Source organism: Dendropsophus ebraccatus, unplaced genomic scaffold (assembly GCF_027789765.1).
Source record: "Dendropsophus ebraccatus isolate aDenEbr1 unplaced genomic scaffold, aDenEbr1.pat pat_scaffold_971_ctg1, whole genome shotgun sequence".
NCBI classification, from domain to species: domain Eukaryota; kingdom Metazoa; phylum Chordata; class Amphibia; order Anura; family Hylidae; genus Dendropsophus; species Dendropsophus ebraccatus.
In genome coordinates this window covers 1-20,143 of record NW_027210571.1, presented here as the reverse complement: position 1 = coordinate 20,143, position 20,143 = coordinate 1, and the positions used below count along the sequence as shown (strand labels likewise).

At 40.4% G+C, this 20,143-nt stretch overlaps 20 non-coding genes across 20 annotated transcripts; all 20 read right to left on the bottom strand.

Moving 5' to 3' along the window:
- Nucleotides 1-577: 577 nt before the first annotated feature.
- On the bottom strand, nucleotides 578-650 carry TRNAK-UUU (transfer RNA lysine (anticodon UUU)). The gene has a single exon. It is a non-coding gene; the product is annotated as a tRNA-Lys (tRNA).
- Nucleotides 651-798: 148 nt separating this feature from the next.
- On the bottom strand, nucleotides 799-871 carry TRNAK-UUU (transfer RNA lysine (anticodon UUU)). Its single transcript has one exon. It is a non-coding gene; the product is annotated as a tRNA-Lys (tRNA).
- A 539-nt stretch (nucleotides 872-1,410) lies between these two features.
- Nucleotides 1,411-1,483, bottom strand: TRNAK-UUU (transfer RNA lysine (anticodon UUU)). Its single transcript has one exon. It is a non-coding gene; the product is annotated as a tRNA-Lys (tRNA).
- A 133-nt stretch (nucleotides 1,484-1,616) lies between these two features.
- On the bottom strand, nucleotides 1,617-1,689 carry TRNAK-UUU (transfer RNA lysine (anticodon UUU)). The gene has a single exon. It is a non-coding gene; the product is annotated as a tRNA-Lys (tRNA).
- Nucleotides 1,690-2,228: 539 nt separating this feature from the next.
- On the bottom strand, nucleotides 2,229-2,301 carry TRNAK-UUU (transfer RNA lysine (anticodon UUU)). The gene has a single exon. It is a non-coding gene; the product is annotated as a tRNA-Lys (tRNA).
- Nucleotides 2,302-3,061: 760 nt separating this feature from the next.
- On the bottom strand, nucleotides 3,062-3,134 carry TRNAK-UUU (transfer RNA lysine (anticodon UUU)). Its single transcript has one exon. It is a non-coding gene; the product is annotated as a tRNA-Lys (tRNA).
- A 967-nt stretch (nucleotides 3,135-4,101) lies between these two features.
- Nucleotides 4,102-4,174, bottom strand: TRNAK-UUU (transfer RNA lysine (anticodon UUU)). The gene has a single exon. It is a non-coding gene; the product is annotated as a tRNA-Lys (tRNA).
- A 1,359-nt stretch (nucleotides 4,175-5,533) lies between these two features.
- On the bottom strand, nucleotides 5,534-5,606 carry TRNAK-UUU (transfer RNA lysine (anticodon UUU)). Its single transcript has one exon. It is a non-coding gene; the product is annotated as a tRNA-Lys (tRNA).
- A 148-nt stretch (nucleotides 5,607-5,754) lies between these two features.
- TRNAK-UUU (transfer RNA lysine (anticodon UUU)) lies at nucleotides 5,755-5,827 on the bottom strand. Its single transcript has one exon. It is a non-coding gene; the product is annotated as a tRNA-Lys (tRNA).
- A 465-nt stretch (nucleotides 5,828-6,292) lies between these two features.
- On the bottom strand, nucleotides 6,293-6,365 carry TRNAK-UUU (transfer RNA lysine (anticodon UUU)). The gene has a single exon. It is a non-coding gene; the product is annotated as a tRNA-Lys (tRNA).
- Nucleotides 6,366-7,100: 735 nt separating this feature from the next.
- TRNAK-UUU (transfer RNA lysine (anticodon UUU)) lies at nucleotides 7,101-7,173 on the bottom strand. The gene has a single exon. It is a non-coding gene; the product is annotated as a tRNA-Lys (tRNA).
- Nucleotides 7,174-7,321: 148 nt separating this feature from the next.
- Nucleotides 7,322-7,394, bottom strand: TRNAK-UUU (transfer RNA lysine (anticodon UUU)). The gene has a single exon. It is a non-coding gene; the product is annotated as a tRNA-Lys (tRNA).
- A 1,593-nt stretch (nucleotides 7,395-8,987) lies between these two features.
- Nucleotides 8,988-9,060, bottom strand: TRNAK-UUU (transfer RNA lysine (anticodon UUU)). The gene has a single exon. It is a non-coding gene; the product is annotated as a tRNA-Lys (tRNA).
- A 619-nt stretch (nucleotides 9,061-9,679) lies between these two features.
- Nucleotides 9,680-9,752, bottom strand: TRNAK-UUU (transfer RNA lysine (anticodon UUU)). The gene has a single exon. It is a non-coding gene; the product is annotated as a tRNA-Lys (tRNA).
- A 148-nt stretch (nucleotides 9,753-9,900) lies between these two features.
- TRNAK-UUU (transfer RNA lysine (anticodon UUU)) lies at nucleotides 9,901-9,973 on the bottom strand. The gene has a single exon. It is a non-coding gene; the product is annotated as a tRNA-Lys (tRNA).
- A 149-nt stretch (nucleotides 9,974-10,122) lies between these two features.
- TRNAK-UUU (transfer RNA lysine (anticodon UUU)) lies at nucleotides 10,123-10,195 on the bottom strand. The gene has a single exon. It is a non-coding gene; the product is annotated as a tRNA-Lys (tRNA).
- A 582-nt stretch (nucleotides 10,196-10,777) lies between these two features.
- Nucleotides 10,778-10,850, bottom strand: TRNAK-UUU (transfer RNA lysine (anticodon UUU)). The gene has a single exon. It is a non-coding gene; the product is annotated as a tRNA-Lys (tRNA).
- Nucleotides 10,851-10,999: 149 nt separating this feature from the next.
- On the bottom strand, nucleotides 11,000-11,072 carry TRNAK-UUU (transfer RNA lysine (anticodon UUU)). The gene has a single exon. It is a non-coding gene; the product is annotated as a tRNA-Lys (tRNA).
- A 536-nt stretch (nucleotides 11,073-11,608) lies between these two features.
- On the bottom strand, nucleotides 11,609-11,681 carry TRNAK-UUU (transfer RNA lysine (anticodon UUU)). Its single transcript has one exon. It is a non-coding gene; the product is annotated as a tRNA-Lys (tRNA).
- Nucleotides 11,682-16,112: 4,431 nt separating this feature from the next.
- Nucleotides 16,113-16,185, bottom strand: TRNAK-UUU (transfer RNA lysine (anticodon UUU)). The gene has a single exon. It is a non-coding gene; the product is annotated as a tRNA-Lys (tRNA).
- Between the last annotated feature and the right edge of the window lie 3,958 nt (nucleotides 16,186-20,143).

Below are 20,143 nucleotides of genomic sequence, written 5' to 3'. Positions count from 1 at the left end.
TAAAAGTCTGATGCTCTACCGACTGAGCTATCCTAGGCTCTGAAAACTTTGATTTGTAGGGGGCAAAAAAAATGTGTAACTTTTCGAAAGACAGCACTATAGATGATTCTAAACTTTTAAACAAACACAATAGTTTTGCAAAGAAGCCAACAAAGATGAATTCAAACTTTTCATTGAGGTTTTAGCAAATGTTTACTGTTAAATCTGAATAGGGATTTAAATTCTGGATCCTCAGAATAAAGGTCTGATGGTCTCCCAACGGAACTTTTCAGGTTCTAGGAAAGCTGGCTATGAGTAAATAGGAGAATTGTCCACTAGTGATGCATATGTACAAAGTCAATTTTCGAAATGTTGGTAGAATATGGACATAAAGATTGAAATTAAATCCTCAGTCAGTAAATGAGAATTTCCTAAAGAACTATTTAGGTTGTAGGAAAGCTGGCTATGAGTAAATAAGAGAATTGTCCACTAGTGATGCATATGTACAAAGTCAGTTTTCGAAACGTTGGTAGAATATGGACATAAAGATTGAAATTAAAACCTCAGTCAGTAAATGAGAATTTCCTAAAGAACATCACGCCTGAACAGGGACTTGAACCCTGGACCCTCAGATTAAAAGTCTGATGCTCTACCGACTGAGCTATCCAGGCTCTGAAAACTCGCATTTAATCACAAAAGGAAAAACGATAGCTTTTTAAAGAAAGCAATATTTATAGACAGATGCACTAAACTGAAAAGCACATCTGAACAGGAACTTCAACCCTTGACCACTAAACAAGAAATTGCGGATGAAAAGCGGACCCGAACAGGGACTTGAACCCTGGACCCTCAGATTAAAAGTCTGATGCTCTACCGACTGAGCTATCCAGGCTCTGAAAACTTTAATTTGTAGGGGGCAAAAAAAATGTGTAACTTTTCGAAAGACAGCACTATAGATGATTCTAAACTTTTAAACAAACACAATAGTTTTGCAAAGAAGCCAACAAAGATGAATTCAAACTTTTCATTGAGGTTTTAGCAAATGTTTACTGTTAAATCTGAATAGGGATTTAAATTCTGGATCCTCAGAATAAAGGTCTGATGGTCTCCCAACAGAACTTTTCAGGTTCTAGGAAAGCTGGCTATGAGTAAATAGGAGAATTGTCCACTAGTGATGCATATGTACAAAGTCAATTTTCGAAATGTTGGTAGAATATGGACATAAAGATTGAAATTAAAACCTCAGTCAGTAAATGAGAATTTCCTAAAGAACTATTTAGGTTGTAGGAAAGCTGGCTATGAGTAAATAAGAGAATTGTCCACTAGTGATGCATATGTACAAAGTCAGTTTTCGAAACGTTGTTAGAATATGGACATAAAGATTGAAATTAAAACCTCAGTCAGTAAATGAGAATTTCCTAAAGAACATCACGCCTGAACAGGGACTTGAACCCTGGACCCTCAGATTAAAAGTCTGATGCTCTACCGACTGAGCTATCCAGGCTCTGAAAACTCGCATTTAATCACAAAAGGAAAAACGATAGCTTTTTAACAGACAGATGCACTAAACTGAAAAGCACATCTGAACAGGAACTTCAACCCTTAACCACTAAACAAGACATTGCGGATGAAAAGCGCGCCCGAACAGGGACTTGAACCCTGGACCCTCAGATTAAAAGTCTGATGCTCTACCGACTGAGCTATCTAGGCTCTGAAAACTTTGATTTGTAGGGGGCAAAAAAAATGTGTAACTTTTCGAAATACAGCACTATAGATGATTCTAAACTTTTAAACAAACACAATAGTTTTGCAAAGAAGCCAACAAAGATGAATTCAAACTTTTCATTGAGGTTTTAGCAAATGTTTACTGTTAAATCTGAATAGGGATTTAAATTCTGGATCCTCAGAATAAAGGTCTGATGGTCTCCCAACGGAACTTTTCAGGTTCTAGGAAAGCTGGCTATGAGTAAATAGGAGAATTGTCCACTAGTGATGCATATGTACAAAGTCAATTTTCGAAATGTTGGTAGAATATGGACATAAAGATTGAAATTAAAACCTCAGTCAGTAAATGAGAATTTCCTAAAGAACTATTTAGGTTGTAGGAAAGCTGGCTATGAGTAAATAAGAGAATTGTCCACTAGTGATGCATATGTACAAAGTCAGTTTTCGAAACGTTGGTAGAATATGGACATAAAGATTGAAATTAAAACCTCAGTCAGTAAATGAGAATTTCCTAAAGAACATCACGCCTGAACAGGGACTTGAACCCTGGACCCTCAGATTAAAAGTCTGATGCTCTACCGACTGAGCTATCCAGGCTCTGAAAACTCGCATTTAATCACAAAAGGAAAAACGATAGCTTTTTAAAGAAAGCAATATTTATAGACAGATGCACTAAACTGAAAAGCACATCTGAACAGGAACTTCAACCCTTAAGCACTAAACAAGACATTGCGGATGAAAAGCGCGCTCGAACAGGGACTTGAACCCTGGACCCTCAGATTAAAAGTCTGATGCTCTACCGACTGAGCTATCTAGGCTCTGAAAACTTTGATTTGTAGGGGGCAAAAAAAATGTGTAACTTTTCGAAAGACAGCACTATAGATGATTCTATACTTTTAAACAAACACAATAGTTTTGCAAAGAAGCCAACAAAGATGAATTCAAACTTTTCATTGAGGTTTTAGCAAATGTTTACTGTTAAATCTGAATAGGGATTTAAATTCTGGATCCTCAGAATAAAGGTCTGATGGTCTCCCAACGGAACTTTTCAGGTTCTAGGAAAGCTGGCTATGAGTAAATAGGAGAATTGTCCACTAGTGATGCATATGTACAAAGTCAATTTTCGAAATGTTGGTAGAATATGGACATAAAGATTGAAATTAAAACCTCAGTCAGTAAATGAGAATTTCCTAAAGAACTATTTAGGTTGTAGGAAAGCTGGCTATGAGTAAATAAGAGAATTGTCCACTAGTGATGCCTATGTACAAAGTCAGTTTTCGAAACGTTGGTAGAATATGGACATAAAGATTGAAATTAAAACCTCAGTCAGTAAATGAGAATTTCCTAAAGAACATCACACCTGAACAGGGACTTGAACCCTGGACCCTCAGATTAAAAGTCTGATGCTCTACCGACTGAGCTATCCAGGCTCTGAAAACTTGCATTTAATCACAAAAGGAAAAACGATAGCTTTTTAAAGAAAGCAATATTTATAGACAGATGCACTAAACTGAAAAGCACATCTGAACAGGAACTTCAACCCTTGACCACTAAACAAGAAATTGCGGATGAAAAGCGGGCCCGAACAGGGACCCTCAGATTAAAAGTCTGATGCTCTTCCGACTGAGCTATCCAGGCTCTGAAAACTTTAATTTGTAGGGGGCAAAAAAATGTGTAACTTTTCGAAAGACAGCACTATAGATGATTCTAAACTTTTAAACAAACACAATAGTTTTGCAAAGAAGCCAACAAAGATGAATTCAAACTTTTCATTGAGGTTTTAGCAAATGTTTACTGTTAAATCTGAATAGGGATTTAAATTCTGGATCCTCAGAATAAAGGTCTGATGGTCTCCCAACGGAACTTTTCAGGTTCTAGGAAAGCTGGCTATGAGTAAAATAGGAGAATTGTCCACTAGTGATGCATATGTACAAAGTCAATTTTCGAAATGTTGGTAGAATATGGACATAAAGATTGAAATTAAAACCTTAGTCAGTAAATGAGAATTTCCTAAAGAACTATTTAGGTTGTAGGAAAGCTGGCTATGAGTAAATAAGAGAATTGTCCACTAGTGATGCATATGTACAAAGTCAGTTTTCGAAACGTTGGTAGAATATGGACATAAAGATTGAAATTAAAACCTCAGTCAGTAAATGAGAATTTCCTAAAGAACATCACGCCTGAACAGGGACTTGAACCCTGGACCCTCAGATTAAAGTCTGATGCTCTACCGACTGAGCTATCCAGGCTCTGAAAACTCGCTTTTAATCACAAAAGGAAAAACGATAGCTTTTTAAAGAAAGCAATATTTATAGACAGATGCACTAAACTGAAAAGCACATCTGAACAGGAACTTCAACCCTTAAGCACTAAACAAGACTTTGCGGATGAAAAGCGCGCCCGAACAGGGACTTGAACCCTGGACCCTCAGATTAAAAGTCTGATGCTCTACCGACTGAGCTATCTAGGCTCTGAAAACTTTGATTTGTAGGGGGCAAAAAAAATGTGTAACTTTTCGAAAGACAGCTCTATAGATGATTCTAAACTTTTAAACAAACACAATAGTTTTGCAAAGAAGCCAACAAAGATGAATTCAAACTTTTCATTGAGGTTTTAGCAAATGTTTACTGTTAAATCTGAATAGGAATTTAAATTCTGGATCCTCAGAATAAAGGTCTGATGGTCTCCCAACGGAACTTTTCAGGTTCTAGGAAAGCTGGCTATGAGTAAATAGGAGAATTGTCCACTAGTGATGCATATGTACAAAGTCAATTTTCGAAATGTTGGTAGAATATGGACATAAAGATTGAAATTAAAACCTCAGTCAGTAAATGAGAATTTCCTAAAGAACTATTTAGGTTGTAGGAAAGCTGGCTATGAGTAAATAAGAGAATTGTCCACTAGTGATGCCTATGTACAAAGTCAGTTTTCGAAACGTTGGTAGAATATGGACATAAAGATTGAAATTAAAACCTCAGTCAGTAAATGAGAATTTCCTAAAGAACATCACACCTGAACAGGGACTTGAACCCTGGACCCTTAGATTAAAAGTCTGATGCTCTACCGACTGAGCTATCCAGGCTCTGAAAACTTGCATTTAATCACAAAAGGAAAAACGATAGCTTTTTAAAGAAAGCAATATTTATAGACAGATGCACTAAACTGAAAAGCACATCTGAACAGGAACTTCAACCCTTGACCACTAAACAAGAAATTGCGGATGAAAAGCGGGCCCGAACAGGGACCCTCAGATTAAAAGTCTGATGCTCTTCCGACTGAGCTATCCAGGCTCTGAAAACTTTAATTTGTAGGGGGCAAAAAAAATGTGTAAGTTTTCGAAAGACAGCACTATAGATGATTCTAAACTTTTAAACAAACACAATAGTTTTGCAAAGAAGCCAACAAAGATGAATTCAAACTTTTCATTGAGGTTTTAGCAAATGTTTACTGTTAAATCTGAATAGGGATTTAAATTCTGGATCCTCAGAATAAAGGTCTGATGGTCTCCCAACAGAACTTTTCAGGTTCTAGGAAAGCTGGCTATGAGTAAATAGGAGAATTGTCCACTAGTGATGCATATGTACAAAGTCAATTTTCGAAATGTTGGTAGAATATGGACATAAAGATTGAAATTAAAACCTCAGTCAGTAAATGAGAATTTCCTAAAGAACTATTTAGGTTGTAGGAAAGCTGGCTATGAGTAAATAAGAGAATTGTCCACTAGTGATGCATATGTACAAAGTCAGTTTTCGAAACGTTGGTAGAATATGGACATAAAGATTGAAATTAAAACCTCAGTCAGTAAATGAGAATTTCCTAAAGAACATCACGCCTGAACAGGGACTTGAACCCTGGACCCTCAGATTAAAAGTCTGATGCTCTACCGACTGAGCTATCCAGGCTCTGAAAACTCGCATTTAATCACAAAAGGAAAAACGATAGCTTTTTAAAGAAAGCAATATTTATAGACAGATGCACTAAACTGAAAAGCACATCTGAACAGGAACTTCAACCCTTAACCACTAAACAAGACATTGCGGATGAAAAGCGCGCCCGAACAGGGACTTGAACCCTGGACCCTCAGAGTAAAAGTCTGATGCTCTACCGACTGAGCTATCTAGGCTCTGAAAACTTTGATTTGTAGGGGGCAAAAAAAATGTGTAACTTTTCGAAAGACAGCACTATAGATGATTCTAAACTTTTAAACAAACACAATAGTTTTGCAAAGAAGCCAACAAAGATGAATTCAAACTTTTCATTGAGGTTTTAGCAAATGTTTACTGTTAAATCTGAATAGGGATTTAAATTCTGGATCCTCAGAATAAAGGTCTGATGGTCTCCCAACGGAACTTTTCAGGTTCTAGGAAAGCTGGCTATGAGTAAATAGGAGAATTGTCCACTAGTGATGCATATGTACAAAGTCAATTTTCGAAATGTTGGTAGAATATGGACATAAAGATTGAAATTAAAACCTCAGTCAGTAAATGAGAATTTCCTAAAGAACTATTTAGGTTGTAGGAAAGCTGGCTATGAGTAAATAAGAGAATTGTCCCTCAGTCAGTAAACTAGAATTTCCTAAAGAACATCACGCCTGAACAGGGACTTGAACCCTGGACCCTCAGATTAAAAGTCTGATGCTCTACCGACTGAGCTATCCAGGCTCTGAAAACTCGCTTTAATCACAAAAGGAAAAACGATAGCTTTTTAAAGAAAGCAATATTTATAGACAGATGCACTAAACTGAAAAGCACATCTGAACAGGAACTTCAACCCTTGACCACTAAACAAGAAATTGCGGATGAAAAGCGCGCCCGAACAGGGACTTGAACCCTGGACCCTCAGATTAAAAGTCTGAGGCTCTGAAAACTTTAATTTGTAGGGGGCAAAAAAATGTGTAACTTTTCGAAAGACAGCACTATAGATGATTCTAAACTTTTAAACAAACACAATAGTTTTGCAAAGAAGCCAACAAAGATGAATTCAAACTTTTCATTGAGGTTTTAGCAAATGTTTACTGTTAAATCTGAATAGGGATTTTAATTCTGGATCCTCAGAATAAAGGTCTGATGGTCTCCCAACAGAACTTTTCAGGTTCTAGGAAAGCTGGCTATGAGTAAATAGGAGAATTGTCCACTAGTGATGCATATGTACAAAGTCAATTTTCGAAATGTTGGTAGAATATGGACATAAAGATTGAAATTAAAACCTCAGTCAGTAAATGAGAATTTCCTAAAGAACTATTTAGGTTGTAGGAAAGCTGGCTATGAGTAAATAAGAGAATTGTCCACTAGTGATGCATATGTACAAAGTCAGTTTTCGAAACGTTGGTAGAATATGGACATAAAGATTGAAATTAAAACCTCAGTCAGTAAATGAGAATTTCCTAAAGAACATCACGCCTGAACAGGGACTTGAACCCTGGACCCTCAGATTAAAAGTCTGATGCTCTACCGACTGAGCTATCCAGGCTCTGAAAGCTCTTGTTAAATCACAAAAGGAAAAACGATATCTTTTTAAAGAAAGCAATATTTATAGACAGATGCACTAAACTGAAAAGCACATCTGAACAGGAACTTCAACCCTTAACCACTAAACAAGACATTGCGGATGAAAAGCGCGCCCGAACAGGGACTTGAACCCTGGACCCTCAGATTAAAAGACTGATGCTCTACCAACTGAGCTATCTAGGCTCTGAAAACTTTGATTTGTAGGGGGCAAAAAAAATGTGTAACTTTTCGAAAGACAGCACTATGGATGATTCTAAACTTTTAAACAAACACAATAGTTTTGCAAAGAAGCCAACAAAGATGAATTCAAACTTTTCATTGAGGTTTTAGCAAATGTTTACTGTTAAATCTGAATAGGGATATAAATTCTGGATCCTCAGAATAAAGGTCTGATGGTCTCCCAACGGAACTTTTCAGGTTCTAGGAAAGCTGGCTATGAGTAAATAGGAGAATTGTCCACTAGTGATGCATATGTACAAAGTCAGTTTTCGAAACGTTGGTAGAATATGGACATAAAGATTGAAATTAAAACCTCAGTCAGTAAATGAGAATTTCCTAAAGAACTATTTAGGTTGTAGGAAAGCTGGCTATGAGTAAATAAGAGAATTGTCCACTAGTGATGCATATGTACAAAGTCAGTTTTCGAAACGTTGGTAGAATATGGACATAAAGATTGAAATTAAAACCTCAGTCAGTAAATGAGAATTTCTTAAAGAACATCACGCCTGAACAGGGACTTGAACCCTGGACCCTCAGATTAAAAGTCTGATGCTCTACCGACTGAGCTATCCAGATTCTGATAATACGCATTTAATCACAAAAGGAAAAACGATAGCTTTTTAAAGAAAGCAATATTTATAGACAGATGCACTAAACTGAAAAGCACATCTGAACAGGAACTTCAACCCTTGACCACTAAACAAGAAATTGCGGATGAAAAGCGCGCCCGAATAGGGACTTGAACCCTGGACCCTCAGATTAAAAGTCTGATGCTCTTCCGACTGAGCTATCCAGACTCTGAAACATTTAATTTGTAGGGGGCAAAAAAAATGTGTAACTTTTCGAAAGACAGCAATATAGATGATTCTAAACTTTTAAACAAACACAATAGTTTTGCAAAGAAGCCAACAAAGATGAATTCAAACTTTTCATTGAGGTTTTAGCAAATGTTTACTGTTAAATCTGAATAGGGATTTAAATTCTGGATCCTCAGAATAAAGGTCTGATGGTCTCCCAACGGAACTTTTTCAGGTTCTAGGAAGCAGGCTATGAGTAAATAGGAGAATTGTCCACTAGTGATACATATGTACAAAGTCAATTTTCGAAATGTTGGTAGAATATGGACATAAAGATTGAAATTAAAACCTCAGTCAGTAAATGAGAATTTCCTAAAGAACTATTTAGGTTGTAGGAAAGCTGGCTATGAGTAAATAAGAGAATTGTCCACTAGTGATGCATATGTACAAAGTCAGTTTTCGAAACGTTGGTAGAATATGGACATAAAGATTGAAATTAAATCCTCAGTCAGTAAATGAGAATTTCCTAAAGAACATCACGCCTGAACAGGGACTTGAACTCTGGACCCTCAGATTAAAAGTCTAATGCTCTACCGACTGAGCTATCCAGGCTCTGTAAACTTGCTTTTAATCACAAAAGGAAAAACGATAGCTTTTTAAAGAAAGCAATATTTATAGACAGATGCACTAAACTGAAAAGCACATCTGAACAGGAACTTCAACCCTTGACCGCTAAACAAGACATTGCGGATGAAAAGCACACCCGAACAGGGACTTGAACCCTGGACCCTCAGATTAAAAGTCTGATGCTCTACCGACTGAGCTATCCAGGCTCTGAAAACTTTAATTTGTAGGGGGCAAAAAAAATGTGTAACTTTTCGAAAGACAGCACTATAGATGATTCTAAACTTTTAAACAAACACAATAGTTTTGCAAAGAAGCCAACAAAGATGAATTCAAACTTTTCATTGAGGTTTTAGCAAATGTTTACTGTTAAATCTGAACAGGGATTTAAATTCTGGATCCTCAGAATAAAGGTCTGATGGTCTCCCAACGGAACTTTTCAGGTTCTAGGAAAGCTGGCTATGAGTAAATAGGAGAATTGTCCACTAGTGATGCATATGTACAAAGTCAATTTTCGAAATGTTGGTAGAATATGGACATAAAGATTGAAATTAAAACCTCAGTCAGTAAATGAGAATTTCCTAAAGAACTATTTAGGTTGTAGGAAAGCTGGCTATGAGTAAATAAGAGAATTGTCCACTAGTGATGCATATGTACAAAGTCAATTTTCGAAATGTTGGTAGAATATGGACATAAAGATTGAAATTAAAACCTCAGTCAGTAAATGAGAATTTCCTAAAGAACTATTTAGGTTGTAGGAAAGCTGGCTATGAGTAAATAAGAGAATTGTCCCTCAGTCAGTAAACGAGAATTTCCTAAAGAACATCACGCCTGAACAGGGACTTGAACCCTGGACCCTCAGATTAAAAGTCTGATGCTCTACCGACTGAGCAATCCAGGCTCTGAAAACTTGCTTTTAATCACAAAAGGAAAAACGATAGCTTTTTAAAGAAAGCAATATTTATAGACAGATGCACTAAACTGAAAAGCACATCTGAACAGGAACTTCAACCCTTGACCACTAAACAAGAAATTGCGGATGAAAAGCGCGCCCGAACAGGGACTTGAACCCTGGACCCTCAGATTAAAAGTCTGATGCTCTACCGACTGAGCTATCCAGGCTCTGAAAACTCTTGTTAAATCACAAAAGGAAAAACGATATCTTTTTAAAGAAAGCAATATTATAGACAGATGCACTAAACTGAAAAGCACATCTGAACAGGAACTTCAACCCTTGACCACTAAACAAGACATTGCGGATAAAAAAAGCGCGCCCGAACAGGGACTTGAACCCTGGACCCTCAGATTAAAAGTCTGATGCTCTACCGACTGAGCTATCCAGGCTCTGAAAACTCGCTTTTAATCACAAAAGGAAAACGATAGCTTTTTAAAGAAAGAAATATTTATAGACAGATGCACTAAACTGAAAAGCACATCTGAACAGGAACTTCAACCCTTGACCACTAAACAAGAAATTGCAGATGAAAAGCGCGCCCCGAACAGGGACTTGAACCCTGGACCCTCAGATTAAAAGTCTGAGGCTCTGAAAACTTTAATTTGTAGGGGGCAAAATAAATGTGTAACTTTTCGAAAGACAGCACTATAGATGATTCTAAACTTTTAAACAAACACAATAGTTTGCAAAGAAGCCAACAAAGATGAATTCAAACTTTTCATTGAGGTTTTAGCAAATGTTTACTGTTAAATCTGAATAGGGATTTAAATTCTGGATCCTCAGAATAAAGGTCTGATGGTTCTCCCAACGGAACTTTTCAGGTTCTAGGAAAGCTGGCTATGAGTAAATAGGAGAATTGTCCACTAGTGATGCATATGTACAAAGTCAATTTTCGAAATGTTGGTAGAATATGGACATAAGATTGAAATTAAAACCTCAGTCAGTAAATGAGAATTTCCTAAAGAACATCACGCCTGAACAGGGACTTGAACCCTGGACCCTCAGATTAAAAGTCTGATGCTCTACCGACTGAGCTATCCAGGCTCTAAAAACTCGCATTTAATCACAAAAGGAAAAAACGATAGCTTTTTAAAGAAAGCAATATTTATAGACAGATGCACTAAACTGAAAAGCACATCTGAACAGGAACTTCAACCCTTGACCACTAAACAAGACATTGCGGATGAAAAGCACGCCCGAACAGGGACTTGAACCCTGGACCCTCAGATTAAAAGTCTGATGCTCTACCGACTGAGCTATCCAGGCTCTGAAAACTTTAATTTGTAGGGGGCAAAAAAATGTGTAACTTTTCGAAAGACAGCACTATAGATGATTCTAAACTTTTAAACAAACACAATAGTTTTGCAAAGAAGCCAACAAAGATGAATTCAACTTTTCATTGAGGTTTTAGCAAATGTTTACTGTTAAATCTGAACAGGGATTTAAATTCTGGATCCTCAGAATAAAGGTCTGATGGTCTCCCAACAGAATTTTTCAGGTCTAGGAAAGCTGGCTATGAGTAAATAGTAGAATTGTCCACTAGTGATGCATATGTACAAAGTCAATTTTCGAAATGTTGGTAGAATATGGACATAAAGATTGAAATTAAAACCTCAGTCAGTAAATGAGAATTTCCTAAAGAACTATTTAGGTTGTTGGAAAGCTGGCTATGGGTAAATAAGAGAATTGTCCACTAGTGATGCATATGTACAAAGTCAGTTTTCGAAACGTTGGTAGAATATGGACATAAAGATTGAAATTAAAACCTCAGTCAGTAAATGAGAATTTCTTAAAGAACATCACGCCTGAACAGGGACTTGAACCCTGGACCCTCAGATTAAAAGTCTGATGCTCTACCGACTGAGCTATCCAGGCTCTGATAACACGCATTTAATCACAAAAGGAAAAACGATAGCTTTTTAACCCCTTCAAGACCGAGCCTATTTGCACCTAAAAGACCAGGCTCATTTTTCAAAATCTGACCTGTCTCACTTTATGCGCTTATAGCTCAGTGATGCTTTAACGTATGCTAGCGATTCTGAGATTGTTTTTTCGTCACATATGGCACTTTATATTAGTGGCAAAATTTGGTCACTACTTTGTGTGTTTTTTGTGAAAAACATCAAAATATCATGAAAATTGAAAAAATTTGCATTTTATGAACTTTGAAATTCTCTGCTTCTAAAAAAGAAAGTTGTATTAAATAAATTAGTAACTAAGTCACATTACCAATATGTCCTCTTTATTCTGGCTTCATTTCATAAACATATTTTACTTTTTTAGGGTGTTACGGGGGTTAGAAATGTATCAGCAAATTACCACATTTCGTGAAAGTTTCCAAAACTGATTTTTTTTAGGGACCAGTTCTTATTTTAAGTTGATTTAGGAGGTTTGTATACTGGAAACCCCCATAAGTGACCCCATTTTGGAAACTAGACACCTTAAAGAATTAATCTAGGGGTATAATGAGCATTTTAACCCTACAGGGGCTGGAGGAAAGTAATTCACCATTAGGCTGTAAAAAATGAAAAATTAAAATTTTCCACTAATATATACATTTAGATTAAAGTTTCTCATTTTCAAAAGGAACATGAGAGAAAAGCACCCCAAAATTTGTAACACATGTTCTCTTGAGTACTACGGTACCCCATATGTGGGCGTTAAACCACTGCATGGGCACACAGCGGGGCTCAGAAGGGAAGGAGCGCCAATTAGCTTTTCCATTGCAGATTTTGCTGAAGAAGTTTCTGAGCGCCAGGTGTGTTTGCAGAGCCCCTGTAGTGCCAGCGGAGTAAAATCTCGCCATAAGTCACCCCATTTTGGAAAGTGCACCCCTCAAAGAATTCATTTTTGGGGTGTGGTGAGCATTTTGACCCCACAGGTATTAGAGGAAAGTATTCAAAAGTAGACAGTAAAAATGAAAAACTCAAATTTTCCAATAATATGTTCGTTTAGTTTGAAATTTCTCAATTTCACGAGGAATAAGAGAAAAAAAGTACCCCAAAATTTGTAACGCAGGTTCTCCTGAGTAAAAAGGTACCTCATATGTCGGTATAAACCACTGTATGGGCACACAGCGGGGCTCAGAAGGGAAGGAGCGCCAATTAGCTTTTTCAATGCAGATTTTGCTGAAGAAGTTTCTGAGCGCCAGGTGGGTTTGCAGAGCCCCTGTAGTGCCAGCGGAGTAAAATCTCGCCATAAGTCATCCCATTTTGGAAAGTGCACCCTCAAAGAATTCATCTTGGTGTGTGGTGAGCATTTTGACCCCACAGGTATTAGAGGAAAGTATTCAAAAGTAGACAGTAAAAATGAAAAAACTCGAATTTTTCAATAATATGTTCCTTTTAGTGGAAATTTCTCAATTTTCACGAGGAACAGGAGAGAAAATTCACCCAAAATCTGTAACGCAGGTTCTCCTGAGTAGAACGGTACCCCATATGTGGGCATATAACCACTGTATGGGCACACAGCCGGGCTCAGAAGGGAAGGAGCGCCAATTAGCATTTCTCTGCAGATTTTTCTGAAGAAATTTCTGAGCACCAGGTGCGTTTGCAGCGCCCCTGTAGTGTCTACAGAATAGAATCCCCCCAAAATCACCCCCATTTCGGAAAGTACACCCCTCAAAGAATTCATCTTGGGGTAGGATGAGCATTTTGGCCCCACAGGTATTAGAGGAAAGTATTCAAAATTGGCCAGTAAAAATGAAAAACTTGAATTTTTTCCAATAATATGTTGGTTTAGTTTGAAATTTCTTAATTTCACAAGGAACAGGAGAAAAAATGGACCCCAAAATCTGTAACGCAGGTTCTCCTGAGTACAACGGTACCCCATATGTGGGCATAAACCACTGTATGGGCACACAGCAGGGCTCAGAAGGAAGGAGCGCCAATTTGCTGGAGCAAAAACCGCAGCTAGTAACAGTTATTAAAATAGCGCAGTTACTAAAATACAATAAAAAAATTAGATTACAGGTAATGTGGGGTGGTTACGGTAATCTGGGGTGTTACGGGTAATCTAGAGGTGGTTTCGGGCAGTCTGGGGTGGTTACGGCAGTCTGGGGTGGTTACGGGCAGTCTCGGGGTGGTAATGGCAGTCTGGGGTGGTTACGGGCAGTCTGAGGTGGTTACGGGTAATCTGGGGTGGTATGATAATCTGGGGTGGATACGGTCAACATGGGGTGGTCACAGGCAACCTGCTGTGGTTACGGCAACCTGGGTGGTTACAGGCAACCTGGTGTGGTTAGAGGCAACCTGGTGTGGTTAGAGGCAACCTGGGGTGGTTAGAGGCAACCTGGGGTGGTTTATGGGCAACGTGGGGTGAATACGGACAACCTGCTGTGGTTACAGACAATCTGGTATGGTTACAGGCAACCTGCTGTGGTTACGGACAATCTGGGGTGGTTGCGGACAATCTGGGGTGGTTACAGGCAACCTGCTGTGGTTACAGGCAACCTGCTGTGGTTACGGATAAACTGAAGTGCTAATAGGTAATCTGAGGTGGGTACCTGTAATCTGGCGTGGTTACGGGCAATCAGGAGGGGTCACTGGCAATTTGGGGTGGTTAGAGGCAAGGTGCAGTGTTCAGAGGCAAGGTGCGGTGGTCAGATGCAAGGTGCGGTGGTCATAGGGCAACGTGCGGTGGTACGGGTAATCTGGGGGGTTACGTGCAATCTGACGTGATTACGGACAACCTGGGGTGGTTACGGGCAACCTGCGGTGGTTTAAGGGTAATCTGGGGGGGGGTTAGGGGTAATTTGGGAGTAAACTGTAATTATTACTATAATAAAAGTGTGTGTTTTATTTTTTTGTATGTTTTGTCACTTTTTGTACTTTATACATTCATTTTCACTGTATTACTATGATTACTGTGATATTTTCTATCACAGTAATCATAGTTCAGTGACAGAGACCAAATTGGTTCTCTGTCACTTTAAATTTTTAGGAGCTGGGCTGCTTCTGGCGCGCATGCGCACATCAGAAGCAGTCAGGACGTCGAGGGAGGAAGGAGCTCCGTCGGTTCCGGTGAGTATATGGGGAAGGGGGGGTGACTGGGGACGGGGGTGACAGGGGGGGTGGGGTGGCGATTGGGGGGTGGGGGGGACATCACTTTTTATCCCCTGTCACCAATCATTCATGGTGACAGGGATAAAAAGTGCCGGCGGCACATGGCACAAGCGATCAGCGGTATATAGTATATACCGCTGATCGCTTGTACCGGGACCCCACAGGGGGGGTCCCGATGACTGCCCCTTGCTCTCCGCTACCTCCGGTGGCGGAGAGCATGGGGCTTTCATTCATTTTTCTTGCTTGATCACTGTGAACAGACATTAGTCTGTTCACAGTGATCGCGGCGGCCATCTGGATCCGATGGCCGCCGCTGGGAGGGGGGGTTAGTGACTGGGGCACTAGGGGCTGATCTGGGGTCTGATTTTTACTTATTTCATCTCCCCCACCGTGGATTCACGGTGGGGGAGATGAAATACAGCGGCGGCACCGGCCCATTAGTGATCGCCGTTTCGTGCGGTCACTAAGGGGTTAATGGGGGTCAGCTGCGGAATCGCAGCTGATCCTCATTATCTCCGGTGCTGTACACAGATGAGAGCGGGATCGCTGTCCCTGCAGCGATTCCCGTTCTCATCACAAAGCCCCCTGTCAGTCAGGAACGTATATGTACATTCCTACTAACGGGGCATGTGCAATAGGAACGTATATATACAGATGGCTGACGTGAAGGGGTTAAAGAAAGCAATATTTATAGACAGATGCACTAAACTGAAAAGCACATCTTGAACAGGAACTTCAACCCTGACCACTAAACAAGACATTGCGGATGAAAAGCACGCCCCGAACAGGGACTTGAACCCTGGACCCTCAGATTTAAAAGTCTGATGCCTCTACCGATCTGAGCTATCCAGGCTCTGAAACTTTAATTTGTAGGGGGCAAAAAAATGTGTAACTTTTCGAAAGGACAGCCACTATAGATGATTCTAAACTTTTAAACAAACACCAATAGTTTTGCAAAGAAGCCAACAAAGATGAATTCAAACTTTTCATTGAGGTTTTAGGCAAATGTTTACTGTTAAATCTGAACAGGGATTTAAATTCTCGGATCCTCAGAATAAAGGTCTGATTGTCTCCCAACAGAAATTTTTCAGGTTCTAGGAAAGCTGGCTATGAGTAAATAGGAGAATTGTCCACTAGTGATGCATATGTACAAAGTCAATTTTCGAAATGTTTGGTAGAATATGGACATAAAGATTGAAATTAAAACCTCAGTCAGTAAATGAGAATTTCTTAAAGAACATCACGCCTGAACAGGGACTTGAACCCTGGACCCTCAGATTAAAAGTCTGATGCTCTACCGACTGAGCTATCCAGGCTCTGATAACACGCATTAATCACAAAAGGAAAAACGATAGCTTTTAACCCCTTCAAGACCGAGCCTATTTGCACCTAAAAGACCAGGCTCATTTTCAAATCTGACCTGTCTCACTTTATGCGCTTATAGCTCAGTGATGCTTTCACGTATGCTAGCGATTCTGAGATTGTTTTTTCGTCACATATGGCACTTTATATTAGTGGCAAAATTTGGTCACTACTTTGTGTGTTTTTTGTGAAAAAACATCAAAATATCATGAAAAATTGAAAAAATTTGCATTTTATGAACTTTGAAATTCTCTGCTTCTAAAAAAAGAAAGTTGTATTAAATAAATTAGTAACTAAGTCACATTACCAATATGTCCTCTTTATTCTGGCCTTCATTTCATAAACATATTTTACTTTTTAGGGTGTTACGGGGTTAGAAATGTATCAGCAAATTACCACATTTTCGTGAAAGTTTCCAAAACTGATTTTTTTTAGGGACCAGTTCTTATTTTAAGTTGATTTAGGAGGTTTGTATACTGGAAACCCCCATAAGTGACCCCATTTGGAAACTAGACACCTAAAGAATTAATCTAGGGGTATAATGAGCATTTTAACCCTACAGGGGCTGGAGGAAAGTATTCACCATTAGGCTGTAAAAAAATGAAAAATTAAAATTTTCCAATAATATATACATTTAGATTAAAGTTTCTCATTTTCAAAAAGGAACATGAGAGAAAAAGCACCCCAAAATTTGTAACACATGTTCTCTTGAGTACTACGGTACCCCATATGTGGGCGTAAACCACTGCATGGGCACACAGCGGGGCTCAGAAGGGAAGGAGCGCCAATTAGCTTTTCCATGCAGATTTTGCTGAAGAAGTTCTGAGCGCCAGGTGTGTTTGCAGAGCCCCTGTAGTGCCAGCGGAGTAAATCTCGCCATAAGTCACCCCATTTGGAAAGTGCACCCCTCAAAGAATTCATTTTGGGGTTGTGGTGAGCATTTGACCCCACAGGTATTAGAGGAAAGTATTAAAAAGTAGACAGTAAAAATGAAAAACTCAAATTTTCCCAATAATATGTTCGTTAGTTTGAAATTTCTCAATTTCACGAGGAATAAAGAAAAAAAGTACCCCAAAATTTGTAACGCAGGTTCTCCTGAGTAAAAAGGTACCTCATATGTCGGTATAAACCACTGTATGGGCACACAGCGGGGCTCAGAAGGAAAGGAGCGCCAATTAGCTTTTTCAATGCAGATTTTGCTGAAGAAGTTTCTGAGCGCCAGGTGGGTGTTGCAGAGCCCTGTAGTGCCAGCGGAGTAAATATCGCCATAAGTCATCCCATTTTGGAAAGTGCACCCCTCAAAGAATTCATCTTGGTGTGTGTGAGCATTTTGACCCCAAGGTATTAGAGGAAAGTATTCAAAAGTAGACAGTAAAAATGAAAAACTCGAATTTTTCCAATAATATGTTCCTTTAGTGGAAATTTCTCAATTTCACGAAGGAACAGGAGAGAAAATTCACCCCAAATCTGTAACGCAGGTTCTCCTGAGTAGAACGGTACCCCATATGTGGGCATAAACCACTGTATGGGCACACAGCCGGGCTCAGAAGGGAAAGGAGCGCCAATTAGCATTTTCTCTGCAGATTTTTCTGAAGAAATTTCTGAGCACCAGGTGCGTTTGCAGACGCCACTGTAGTGTCTACAGAATAGAATCCCCCCAAAAATCACCCCATTTCGGAAAGTACACCCCTCAAAGAATTCATCTTGGGGTTAGGATGAGCATTTTGGCCCCACAGGTATTAGAGGAAAGTATTCAAAATTGGCCAGTAAAAATGAAAAACTTGAATTTTTCCAATAATATGTTGGTTAGTTTGAAATTTCTAAATTTCACAAGGACACAGGATAAAAAATGTACCCAAAATCTGTAACGCAGGTTCTCCTGAGTACAACGGACCCCTATGTGGGAATCATAAACCACTGTATGGGCACACAGCAGGGCTCAGAAGGAAGGAGCGCCAATTTGCTGGAGCAAAACCGCAACTAGTAACAGTTATTAAAATAGCGCAGTTACTAAAATACAATAAAAAAAATTAGATTACAGGTAAATGTGGGGTGGTTAGGGTCATCGGGGGTGGTACGGGTAATCTAGAGGTGGTTCGGGCAAGTCGGGTGGGTTACGGCAGTCTGGGGTGGTTACGGGCAGTCTGGGGTGGTAATGGGCAGTCGGGGGTGGTTACGGGCAGTCTGAGGTGGTTACGGGTAATCTGGGGTGGTTATGGATAATCTGGGTGGATACGGTCAACATGGGGTGGTCACAGGCAACCTGCTGTGGTTACGGCAACCTGGGGTGGTTACAGGCAACCTGGTGTGGTTAGAGGCAACCTGGTGTGGTTAGAGGCAACCTGGGTGGTTAGAGGCAACCTGAGGGTGGTTATGGGCAACGTGGGTGGAATACGGACAACCTGCTGTGGTTAAGGACAATCTGGTATGTTACAGGCAACCTGTGTGGTTACGGACAATCTGGGGTGGTTGCGGACAATCTGGGGGTGGTTAACAGGCAACCTTGCCTGTGGTACAGGAACCTGCTGTGGTTAGGATAAAATAAACTGAAGTGCAATAGGTTTAATTGAGGTGGTTACCTGTAATCTCGGCGTGGTTACTGGCAATCAGGCGGGGGTACTGGCAATTGGGGTGGTTAGGAGGCCAGGTGCAGTGTTCAGAGGCACAGGTTGCCGTGCGTCACAGATGCAAAGGTGCGGTGGTATAGGCGAATGTGCGGTGGTCATAGGCGACGTTGCAGTGGTCAGAGGCAAGGTGCGGTGGGTCATAGGCGACGTGCGGTGGTATAGGGACGTGCGGTGGTCAGAGGCGAGTTGCGGTGCGTCAGAGGCGTCGTGCGGTGGTCAAGAGGCGACGTTGCGGTGGTCAGAGGCGACGTGCGGTGGTCAGAGGACGACGTTCGGGGGTTGCGTGCAATCTGGGGGGTACATGTAAATTGGCATGATTACAGGCCATCTGGGGTGGTTATGCCCAACCTGCGTGGTTATGCCAACCTGCGGTGGTGGAGGGGCAACTGGAGGGGTTACAGACAATCATAGAATTGTACGGATAGAGTGGGGTGGGTTACATGTAATTTGGGGTGGTTACAGGCACATCTGGGGTGATTACGAACAATCTGGAGGGGGTCACTGGCAAACGTGTGGTGGCTTACGCGGCAACGCTGCGGTGGTTATGGGCAACGTGCTGGTGGTTCGGGTAATCTGGGGGGTTACGTTGCAATCTGACGTGATACGGACAACTGGGGGTGGTTACGGAACCTGCGGGGCGTAAGGGTAATCTGGGGGGGGGTTTAGGGGGTAATTTGGAGGAAACTGTAATTTTACTATAATAAAAAGTGTGTGTTTATTTTTTGTATGTTTGTCACTTTTTGTACTGTATACATTCATTTTCACTGTATTTACTATGACTTAATGTGATATTTTCTATCACAGAATCATAGTCAGGGATAGAGACCAAATTGGTCTCGTCACTTTAAATTTTTAGAGCTGGCTGCTTCTGGGCGCGCATGCGCACATCAGAAGCGTCAGGACGTCGAGGAGGAAGGAGCTCCCGGTTCCGGTGAGGTATATGGGGAAGGGGGGGTGACTGGGTGGGACGGGGGTGACAGGGGGTGGTGGGGGAGCGACTTGGGGGGTGGGGGGACATCACTTTTATCCCCTGTCACCAATATTCATGGTGACCAGGTGCTAAAAAGTGCCGGCGGCACATGGCACAAGCGATCAGCGGTATATAGTAATAACGCTGATCGCTGTACCGGGGACCCCACAGGGTGGGGGGTCCCATGACTGCCCCATGCTTCCGCTACCTCCGGTGGCGGAGAGCATGGGGCTTTCATATTTTTCTTGCTTGATCACTGTTGAACAGACCTTAGTCGTTCAACAGTGATCGCGGCGGACATCTTGGATCCGATGG